This window comes from Python bivittatus, unplaced genomic scaffold (assembly GCF_059951505.1).
Source record: "Python bivittatus isolate LINGU-HERP-01145 unplaced genomic scaffold, Pbiv_v1 ctg000790_np1212, whole genome shotgun sequence".
In the NCBI taxonomy this organism is placed as follows: Eukaryota; Metazoa; Chordata; class Lepidosauria; order Squamata; family Pythonidae; genus Python; species Python bivittatus.
In genome coordinates this window covers 7,126,632-7,137,681 of record NW_028277110.1, presented here as the reverse complement: position 1 = coordinate 7,137,681, position 11,050 = coordinate 7,126,632, and the positions used below count along the sequence as shown (strand labels likewise).

Here is an 11,050-nt window from a genome sequence, read left to right as displayed (position 1 = left end):
TCTGGTTTGCGTAGATCCTGACAGGGAGTTGCTTTCATTGGGAACTGAGTACTGCGGTTTTTACGTATTGCTGGAACTACCCTTTGGATTTTACCCGGAGCAAAAGTTCACCGAGGAAAATCCATCAGAATTGCATTGAGAGGAGTTGGTTATGAGCTAGAGATGGCAGATGAAATTATTGAAGTGGAGGCCGGAGCCAGTGGCAGCATCGCAGATGAATCGGACATGGAGCCGTTGAAGCTAATTGCGAAATTGAGGCTGAAGGACAAAGAACAGCGATTGGGCAGGTGCTGGACTCAATTCCAGGAGTCCAAGGACTTGCAGGAGTCTGCCATCACCTCATCTTTGAAAAAGAAATCCCAGGTGAAGTGGTTGCTTGACGTTGGAGACATCAAGGTGATTCAAAATCTGAAGGAGAAGAGGGAGTTGGAACCCTGTACTGCCGCACTGGAGGGCCATATGGATAAAGTGGAGGTCCAGCTTACTTCCATGGTGGATCAAATGAAGCCACTGACAAAGATGCTAGGAAAAGTACTGGGCAGCCGGGACCGACAACCTCAACATGCAGATCCCCAGACGATCTTGGGAGACAGCAAGGAGCTGAGTGAGGAACTGGTGCCCAATGAGGAGGAGGAGATGGTCTCCCCTGGAAGAAGTAAGAGAAAGAAAAGAAACCCGCTACAGCAGTGGGGGCTGAAGATGAATTTGGGGGGGGAACCCCGGGCAGTTGGCATGTTTCCTGATACAAGTGCGAATTTATATGGAGAAATGTGACCACCTATTCTGGAATGATGCGGAGAGAGTAGCTTACTTGTCAGGTTTCTTTGAAGACAAGGCAGCGGAATGGGTGGTAGAGATGCATGAGGCTGGAGCAGCTGAGTTAACCAACTTTGATGATTTCATGAGTGCTCTACGTGAATGTTTCGAGGATCCTTCTGCTGTCATGAGAGCTAAGAAGAGCATCGAGCAAATTAAACAAGGAACCAAATGGTTTCAGATTATGCATTGGAGTTCAGAAGGCTAACCAGGAAACTTCGAGACTGGCCAGAAGAGTTTAAGGTCCAGTGCTTCCAGAAGGGATTACAACCTGACCTTTTGGAACACTCGTTAGCCAGGGCCAACCGGAAACCCCAGGGAGTGAATTAGCCTTGCAGGGAGAGTGGAGACCGATTGGATGTCGTTCAAGAGAAAAAGCACGGGCAACCAACCTCCCGTGGATTCACTGGGGGCAATGTCAAGAAGGTCTGGCTGGAAGCAAAAGGAAGGTGGCCAGGATCAAAGGCAAGGGAAACATGCCTGCTTCAGGTGCAGAGAAGAGGGGCACTACACCGTGAGTTTCCCTCAAAACCATCCTCTGCAAACTGCGATGAGATCCAAGTAGGCAAGGAACCTGCTGAAAAGGTTCCTGGAAAAAAGAGGAACAGCCGCTTTAGGAGTGGAGGAGTCCTTTCAAGTCTCCTTGATGATGGAGAGCGACTCCAAGGATGAACGCAGCCAAAAGAAGGCAGACGGTTTGGGGCGTGAAGACTTAACGGTGAGTCCCATGATGGTTGGGGTGAGACTGAGGGCATTGAAAACCAACCGCAAAGTGGATTTAACTGCATTAATAAACTCTGGGTGCACTTGTTGCTTAATCAACCCAGTTATTGTAAATGGGCTTGGACTAAGGGTGCGGAAGCTAGAAAACCCTATTGTTTTTTACACAGTTGGACAGTTCACAAGCAGGGGGGTGGGCAGCATAAGATTCTGCACCGAAACGATCGAGATGAAAATTGGGACTCACTGAAAAACTTTAAGTTTCCTAGTGGCTCCAATTGCTGGCCATGCGCTAAAACTGGAGTTATCCTGGTTAAAGCTTAGGAACCCTAAGGTGGACTAGGAGGTGGGGAGCCTGGCATTTCAGGATGAAGTTTACAGAATCTCAGAGGGAATTAGTACCGGTATGCTAAAGTCAGTGCTAGCGCCAGTGAGTGTGAAGTAAATAGCAGAAACACGTGCCAGAGGGAGATTTACTGAATGAGCTTAATTGTCAATTACAAAAGGATGAGTGGTTTCAAAAGAATAAAGACTCTTTGGCTTCCAGTGGAAGAATAATGGTGGAAGGTTAATTCTGGCTGAAGCTCTGCTGAAGCTGGAATGTTAAACATGGTAACTGGGTGTCTCCGGAATTTTTTCTGAGATATGAAGCATTTTCCGGGTAAGGAGAAGCCATCGAATCACACCTTGTGTCTTCTGGACAGCTATAGCTTATTGAACAATCATGGATGGCAACTGAATGGTGAGCAATCAGCTAAGAAGTGGGTGGAACAGCTTGTCGGAACCGCGTCTAAAGCCTCCTCAAAGAGACTTTACTTCTGGCCACCCCACTTCTAAACTCACCCTTGTAGCATGTTACTTAAAGAATTTAAAGAGGCTATCTCCACTAGAGAAATATTTATTCTCTTGGTTGGCTTTTCATTATTTTTTGGGACTTTTAAAGTGCATTGCATTGGATTTGAAGGATTGAAATACGAGCGTGGAATCTGGAAGTTTTAATGTTTTGTAGGAAGTTTTCTACATTTTTAGGAGACTATTTTTATTTACATCTTTTGCTTTTAAAAAGGAAAATTTTTATACAAGTGTTTTCTCATGGAATTGAGAGTGATCTATTTTTAGATGCTGTGGGAAAGTTTTGGCTTGGCGATTTTCTCAAGCTGTGATTGGCTATAGACTCAATCCTCCCTTGCTTTGTTGCTAGATGTGGATATCTGGTTACATCTGACTTTGAGGAATATTACTTTGGGCCACAAGAGGGAGTCAAAGCATTATATTTGACCTACTGGATTACTGAAAGGAAGAAATAGCTTTTCCTTATTTTTTAAGCAAGGGAGGGAAGAAGAAGATGGAAATACAGAGAATGGCTACCAAAAGGCAAACAAGGTGTGGGTTTGGTGAGTCTGATTGGATGAAAAGGATGTTTGAAGAATATGCCTTAAAAACTACACAAATGATTACCCAAGTGCTTGACTTAAGAATTGCTGAATTGGAAAAAAGCTTGATCAAAAAAATGATAAAATGGAAAAGAAATTGGAAGGAGGGATCAGAAATGTCAATAATAGAGTGGATTTGTTGGAAAGTGAAAGGGGAAAAGAGCTGGATAAAATTGCATTATTGGAGTTGAGAGATAAAGAGTTTTGTTTAAGGCTCAGGGGAATCCCTGAAGTTAAAGAAGAAAATTTAACAAATATGATTACATGTGCTTTGGAGGAACTAATTGACTGGGAAGAAGATAAAATGTCAGATGAGATAGAAAAAAAAATCCATATAAATTCTAGATATGCAATTGCACATGGCAAGCCAAGAGATGTGTTGGTACAATTTTCTAGGAGAAAAACAAGGGATTTGATTTTGCAAGCACATTCTGACTCTAAACTTAATATTGAAAACGTGGATATAATGGTCCTCAAAGAAATACCAGTAAGGGTTATAAGGAAGAGAAAAGAATATGCCTTCTTGACAAATGTTTTGAAAAAGAATAAAATACCCTTTCATTGGGAAAAACTGGAAGGGATAAGTTTTTCCTATCATCAACAAAGATTCAAATTAACTTCGATTTCTAAGGCTAAGGATTTTTTAGCTAGATTTGGAACTAACTTGGAACAGGATACATCTGGAATTAAGGAAATGGATGTTGCTACATATGGGGAAGAAACAGTTGTCATTTCCAAAGACTGTGGTGAATCATCTGCATAAAGATGGCTTTGAAGTGTCTTACATGGAATATAAATGGGGCAAACACTCCACAGGGGAAAAAAAAGTTTTTCACTATCTGAACAAATTGAAATATGATATAATTTGCTTACAGGAAACACATATAAAGAAGTAAGATGTAAAATATTTGATAAATAAGAATTTAGGACAAGAATTTGTTTCAGCTAATTTGAAGAAAATAAATGGACTTTATTTATGGATTCATGCAGATTTTCATATCTCCATGAATCCACCAATGCCAAATTGTCTATTAAATCAAAAAAGAACTTTGGCAATTTTCCTTCCTTGAACATCTGAAAAGCAAATTAAAATCAAGGAAGGAAAATTGCCAAAGTCCCAATCATTTTAAGTCCATATATCTCCACTTCAGGGGGATGCGGTAGCACAGCGGCTTAATGACGCTGAAAGTTGCTGGCCAGAAATGGTCGACACTTCAGCGGTTCGAGTCCAGCCTCACGTGAGTAGACAAAGGGGTACTCTCACTCCGGTGGGAGGAAAAATGCTGGCGGCGCCTTGCAAAAAGGAGTCGGGAGCAGTTGCTGGTAAGCGTGAAAAACCGTGTGCGCCCGAAAAGGGCGCGAAGGAACGGAAACCCCGCCTCCTGCGCTCGCCAGCTGGGCTCTGCTCTAGGAAGGAGGCTCTGGCAAACCACTTCTGAAACACCTTGCCTTGAAAACTGCAAAGGACTCGTCCAAGCAGTCACTGCAGAGTCGGTAACGACTGAGCGCAGATTAAAAAAAAAAAAAAAAATCTCCACTTCAACTGCTATGTATCTACCATGATCATTTGTTAACAACAAACATGATGTCAAGTGATTTTTAACATATAATACAAGTCCATTTATTTTCTTCAAATAAATGCTTTGGCTCTCTCATGTGGCCCAAACTAATATTCCCCAAAGCAAAATGTAATCAGATATCTACAACTAGTGACAAAGCACGGGGTGGGTGGGTCAAGTCAACAGCCAATCAGAGCTTGAGAAAATCGCCAAACCAAAACTTTCCCACAGCATCTAAAAATAGATCGCTCTCAACTCCACGAGAAATCCCTTATATAAAAAATCTTCCTTTTTAAAAGCAAAAGTAAGATATAGATAAAAATAGTCTCCTAAAGGTGTAATAAACTTCCTGAGAACCATTAGAACTTCCAGATTGCATGCTCGTATTCCAATCCTTTGAATCCAGTAAGACGCACTTTAGAAGTCACAGAAAATAATGAAAAGCCAACCAAGAGAAGAAATATTTCTGTAGTGGAGATAGCCTCTTTAAATTCTTTAAATAACATACAACAAAGGTGATTTTAGAGGTGGGGTAGCCGGAAGTAATGTCTCTTTAAGGAGGCTTTAGATGCAGCTCTGACAAGCTGTTCCACCCGCTTCCCAGCTGATTGCTCACCGTTCGGTCGCCATCCATGATCGTTCGGCAAGTTACAGCCGATTGGAAGACACAAGGTACAATTCGATAGTTTCTCCTTGCCCAGAGAATGCTTCCTGTCTTGGAAAGAGTCCTGAGACACCCAAATTACCACCCTAAAATCCCAGCTTTGGCCAGAACTTCAGCCGGAACTAATCTTCCACCATTGCTCCTCCACTGGAAGCCCCCTCTTAAGCAAGATTCATGAGCCCAAGTACATTTCCAGATTTTCCTTACTAGAGAAAACAGGGACCAACAACTGTTTTTCAAATTAGTGTTCTATTTGCATGGAACCTTTAAGTTTGAAGCTTGATTCCTTATTCTCTGTAAAACATCTCATAGGCTTTGGTAATATCAGAGGTGTCTATGACCTCGCAGGTTGGGTAATAAACTGCATTATATCACAATTGTGAACTATGACTGGCTTGCTCGGTTAACCTGGCAGTTTACTTTCCTCTTTTTTGCAGTTCTGCTATGGACTGCAATTTGTATTACAGATAGTCCCCAGGTTAAGAGTACCCAATTACAGACAACCCAGAGTTAAGGATGGAGCCTTTTGTAGCAAAATTCAAGCTAAATACACAATGATTCAAGTTAAATACACAATGGTTCAAATTAATTACACAATGCCACTTATACATTATTATATAATAATACTGTTCCGGCTTATGTAAAATATGATTTATGGACAGACCTTGTGAACATTACTTGTTCTTAAACTGGAGATTACCTGTATATGGTAATAAAGTTTCTGAGATTTAATGCTTTGATCTCTCTTAAACAAAAGAAAGATTCATAAAATCAAGTGGTGTTCCTGATTCTCCTTGATAGGAAGAGCAGATCAACAGCTGCTTTTGAGATCTGGTATTCCACTTCTCCACAAAAGGAGAATTTGATGATAAACAGATCGATGCAATAGATCAAAAATGTTCATGGATACAGGACTACATTTATACTCTGGCTCCTGCAAACAGAAAAAAAAGTTTGCAATGGCTGTTTGATCAAAAGATTTTGTATGGTCTATGGCAGAGCAACGGTATAATCTATAAACTGCACAGTTCTGTTTGTGTGGTATCCAGTAAGAGATTATCATTAAGTTGTGTAACAAGCAAGAAGCCGTTTAATGTTTAAATCTGAATGTTGTGTGTTTCTGTGTGGCTTGTGTGCACATGTTGATGGAGGCTATAGCATTTTGGATAGAATAATATTTATATATTGACATTATGAAAAAAAATTCTTGGTAGAGCTTCATAGGAAGTACAATTGTTAAAGTTATTTTAACAATAAAATGGCGAAATAATAAACTAATAATTTGTAATGTAACAATAAAATACAGACTGATAGTAAAAAAGCAGAGCTAAGAACCCTTGACGAGGTTCTGCAGGCAATAAAAAAGAATTCAGCAACATGCAGAGAGTGCATCATTCTGGTCACATAAATCAAATGAGTTTGGGTCCAGGGATCTTGACCAAATAAATCTTGACCAAATAAGACCTAAGAAGTGATAGTTGTTTGAATTACCATTTTTTGTCCCAAATCAGCTGCTTCAACACGTCAGCTGATTCCCATGCGTTGAAAGTCAGACTGGCAAGAAACCCCTTTCCACTTTGGCTAGAGCGCTAGCCTGCTGCTCTGTTTGGAAAACATTCAACACAACCCTTTCGATTAACTCTGTCCCTTTTTTACGCCTCCCCCACCAGGGAAGCAAGCGCCCACCACTTTTCTTTCCATGAGAGTTTTTTTTCAGGATGTGTGGTTTCCACTGTTTACGAAACCCACCACCATCACTTTTTTTTTTTAATCTGCACTCAGTCGTTACCGACTCTGCGGTGACTGCTTTGGACGAGTCCCTGCAGTCTTCACGGCAAGGTCTTTCGGAAGTGGTTTGCCAGTGCCTCCTTCCTAGAGCAGAGCCCAGCTGGTGAGTGCAGAAGGTGGGGTTTCCGTTGCTTCGTGCCTTTTTCAGGCGAGCGCAGCTTCCGCGCTACCGGCAACTGCTCCTGACTCCTTTTGCAAGGCGCCGCCAGCATTTTTCCTCCCACCGGAGTGAGAGTACCCATTTATCTACTCACGTGAGTTTTTGAACTGTTGAGTTGACAGGAACTGGGGAAGAAGCAGGAGCTCACTCTGCTGTGCGAAGCTGGGCTCAAACCACTGAAGTGTTGACCATTTCTGGCCGGCAACTTTCATCGTCATTAAGCCGCTGCGCCACCGCATCCCCCACCATCACTTAACTCCCTTTTTTACTCAACATCTTCCTATTTTTTGTGTCCACTGGTGGGTGGAGCAGTTAGGGCTGACATGGGAATCCATACAATTTGTCCTTTGTCTAAAATCAGGGCTTATAATTATTGGTGCAAAATCAGTGCTATGAAAACTGACAGACTCCCAAAATTGTGTCTGTTAGAACAGACAAAATCTCAGTTACCGACTTCTTGGATACATTAAGAGCTGTGGTCTCCCTGTCTCATGTCCAATTGTTTCTGAAGAACAAGCTAAAAAGATTGCTGCACAAAGAATCTTGGATATAGCCACCCTTAGTAAGGTTGGCTCACTGAAATGGATGAGCCATTATAAACATACCTTCCAAATTGCCAAGTATTTGAACACAGAAATGCCCAAATATCTTAGGGTGGTATTTACTCGAGCAAAATTTGCGCAGTTGGACACAATGGTTAAATATGGAAGATTTAACCAAGCCCCTTATAATGAACACATTTCTATTTGTGGAGCTCCAGAAGAAAGAAGAAAGAAGAAAGAAGAAAGAAAGGAGGAGGAGGAGCAGGGGCAGCAGCAGCAGCAGCAGCCAGGGAGGTTGCAGGATGATGGAAAGGTATATAGCAAAAAATACTAACAAATGACCCTCTAGCCACAACTAATGGCAGTCTTCCTCCTCCTCCTCCTCCTCTTGCTCCTGCTCCTCTTCTTCCTGCTCATATTCAGCCGTCTCTGAATTTTAAAAAGCCAGTTGTGCCCTTCCCTGGACCAGGAGGCTCTGCTCTTTGTCTCTCATGCCCAGGTTTCCTCTTGAATAGATTACTGTAACATGCTCTACATGAGGCTGCCCTTGAAGAGCATTTGGAAGCTGCAGCTGGTGCAAAACACAGTGGTGCTAGGAGTTATGTCTGCTCCTTGAGCAGTGCATGTTATACCTCTGCTCCATGAGCTGCACTGGCTGCCAGTATGCTTCTGGGTGCAATTCAAAGTGCTAGTGACCTATATCCTACTAAAATTCTTGTGTCTGTAACCTTCAACTGGGCAAAACGGTGCGTCATAGGGCAACAGTTTTTGAACCAAGGTACCTCAAATAGGCTATGTATGTGAGATGGGCAGCTATATAAATTGAACAAATAAATAAATAAATACTGATAGAAAAGAATTGCAAGAGAATTCTTGTTGCCAAGGACACAGATTTGCTAAACCTATCTTGGGACTACCCAACCAGGAAGTTTAAAGGTGAGCATCCCAAGAGATGTAAAGGTAAAGTGCCAAAAAAGTGGCTTTTAATTTGCTTAAACCTGTTCCTGAATCTCTGCCTTCTTCTATCTCTGTACTTCCTGGTGAATGGTAGGGCAGCTCACTCAGGGCTTGCAGAAGTATCCTTGGGCATTCCACATGTTGTAAGATTTCTGGCCCCCAGCAAGAGACCCATTTCTCAACCCCCTTCAAATGTGCTTCTATTCAATAAACTCAAATTGTCTCTTGTTAGTGGTGAAGAAGACTGTCATCAAGGGAGCCTGTGGAAACGTGTGGAGACAGTTTTGCCCTGAAGAAATCTATTTCTCATCCACTCCTGCAACTTTGAACCAAACCAAAATGCCCTGCTCCAGCAGAGGACAAATTTTCACTGGCAACTCAAGCTTTTAATTTTCAAACCTTTTTTTAATGAATAAGTGGTTTCCACAAGAAGCTAGTGGCAGTTACCAAGTTATAGGTGGGATGTATAAAAGAAATAATGGCACAGTATCAAGCAATCTGGGTAGATACATCAGGGTCCCAGAGAGAAGAAGTGATACATAAGCATTGTGGCCTCTGCCAGGGTATTTCTTTAAAATGGATAGAAAGCCATGTGAGATTCCCTGTAAAGAAAGCAAGAGAGGAACACATGGCTCAGGGACTCCACAGGGTGGTCCCCACATGGGCATAGGGACTGCAGAGGGTCATGTGTCCAACCTGGCCCAGTGAAATTTCAGAGTTAGAATGAAAGAGAAATACGCAGATGACACACGCTCATTTGAAAAGAATTCATGGACTCTGGAGCTGGATACTGGATACTGGGGCTGGTTTGGACATCATTATCCCAAATACCAAATGACTCCTGGCATTTTCAGACCTTAATTTTTATGGTGCTACAGGAAGCATTGCTTTTGCAGTAACAGACTAATATAGTTTTCCCTCAGGAAAATGTTACCATGGTCATGCAGAGTTGTTATTTTGTATAGATTTTAACCTCTATCAAATTGTCATAGACTGTATATTTCACTGCTATCTGATTCTACCTTCTTCAATACTGTTCCTCCCTCCATATCAACAGGCAGGTGAAAATTACAGGCCAGGCAGCCAATGAAATGGACTTTGCTTCACAAAAGTTTGGCCAAAATAAACATGTTGTGCATAGGACTCTCCTTTTTCTTGTCAAGAAATCATTTCTGATCTGACTAACTGAAGTCTTTGTGCCAGGTCCAGGTCATCACTTAAGATCACCACAAAAGGGAAATGACTTCATGGCCACCACAAGAGACAGTTTATCTCCAGGCACAAAGTTCATTAATTGGCCACTGAAATCCAAACCACTGGAGCCTCCAGCCAGGTTTCATGGAACTGTTTGCTTTGGAGGAAATAGTACTGGACGCAAGTAAATTTACATCATAAAAAACAGGGTTCAGGGATCACACTATTTTGTTGCACACATTGCTTCAATGGGAGACTTTAATCAAACAATATTTGCACTTTCCATGAGCATGTGCATAATGTTTTTCATAATTTCAGTTTAGGATTCACCTGTCTAATATGCTTAGAGAGGAAGATTATGGCTGTGAGTCTTTCTTGAAGATAAAGAAATGTCATGGGGCAGAATTATCACTAAAAAGCTAATGATTTTAAAGATTGCAAGCAGTAGAGGAAGACATTTTGTGTGAAGGTGTGTGAGTGAGACAGGGAGAGAGTGAGAGATCGAGCCCTATCTATGCGTGGGATGATGATGTGAGATGGAAAGGCTATGACCAGAATAGATGCATCGCCATTATGCTTAATAAAGAGCCAGGTCAACAACTCAGTGTAAGGCTGGTTGTGACCAGAGATGGCTGCAAGCAATCACACTTTGTTACAGTGATTCATATGAATGAAGCATGTTCCATCACAGGGTCTCATACAGGCAGAGGCTACTTGCTGTTCTGCTGCATAGCATATTACTTCCTCAAAGTTTTCTGCACTGACAAGGGCCAGACTGGCCAGTAGAAGTTTTTCATCACACACCTCACTTGATACAAATTTGTAAAAAAGCTATGTATGCCTGTGCTGTAGCTGAGCCTGGAAAGTGGTCTGGGATTATCTGCAGAGGGAATAATTGCTGCCAGAGTTGGTGGGCAAAAATAAAAATTTATTCTGCAATCTTCAGGCACTTCACACAGAGTCCATTTCAGACTTTGGGGTTTCTTCTAAATATAAAATTTAGTACTTTGACCAACACAAAGGTTTTAATTAGAGCTTCAACACAAAATATCAGTAGCAAACTAGTAGTCTGGTGACTATATAAACAGCTAGCCAGCGGTTGCAAAGGGATGGCGTAAGCTTAATAGAAGTCCACCTGTAGAGAAGCCTCCACAAAAGATTTCAGGGAGGCAGGTCACACACAGACCTCCCACTCCCAGCTGCTTCTCGGTGTCATG

General features: G+C 41.9%; 1 long non-coding RNA gene across 2 annotated transcripts; it reads left to right on the top strand.

Moving 5' to 3' along the window:
• Positions 1-5,246: 5,246 nt before the first annotated feature.
• LOC148213975 (uncharacterized) lies at positions 5,247-9,776 on the top strand. 2 transcript variants are annotated; one of them, XR_015793596.1, is made up of 3 exons: positions 5,247-7,083; positions 7,901-7,995; positions 8,872-9,776. It is a non-coding gene; the product is annotated as an uncharacterized LOC148213975 (long non-coding RNA). The 2 variants fall into 2 exon arrangements; XR_015793595.1 differs by lacking the exon at positions 5,247-7,083 and adding an exon at positions 7,096-7,234.
• Positions 9,777-11,050: the final 1,274 nt, after the last annotated feature.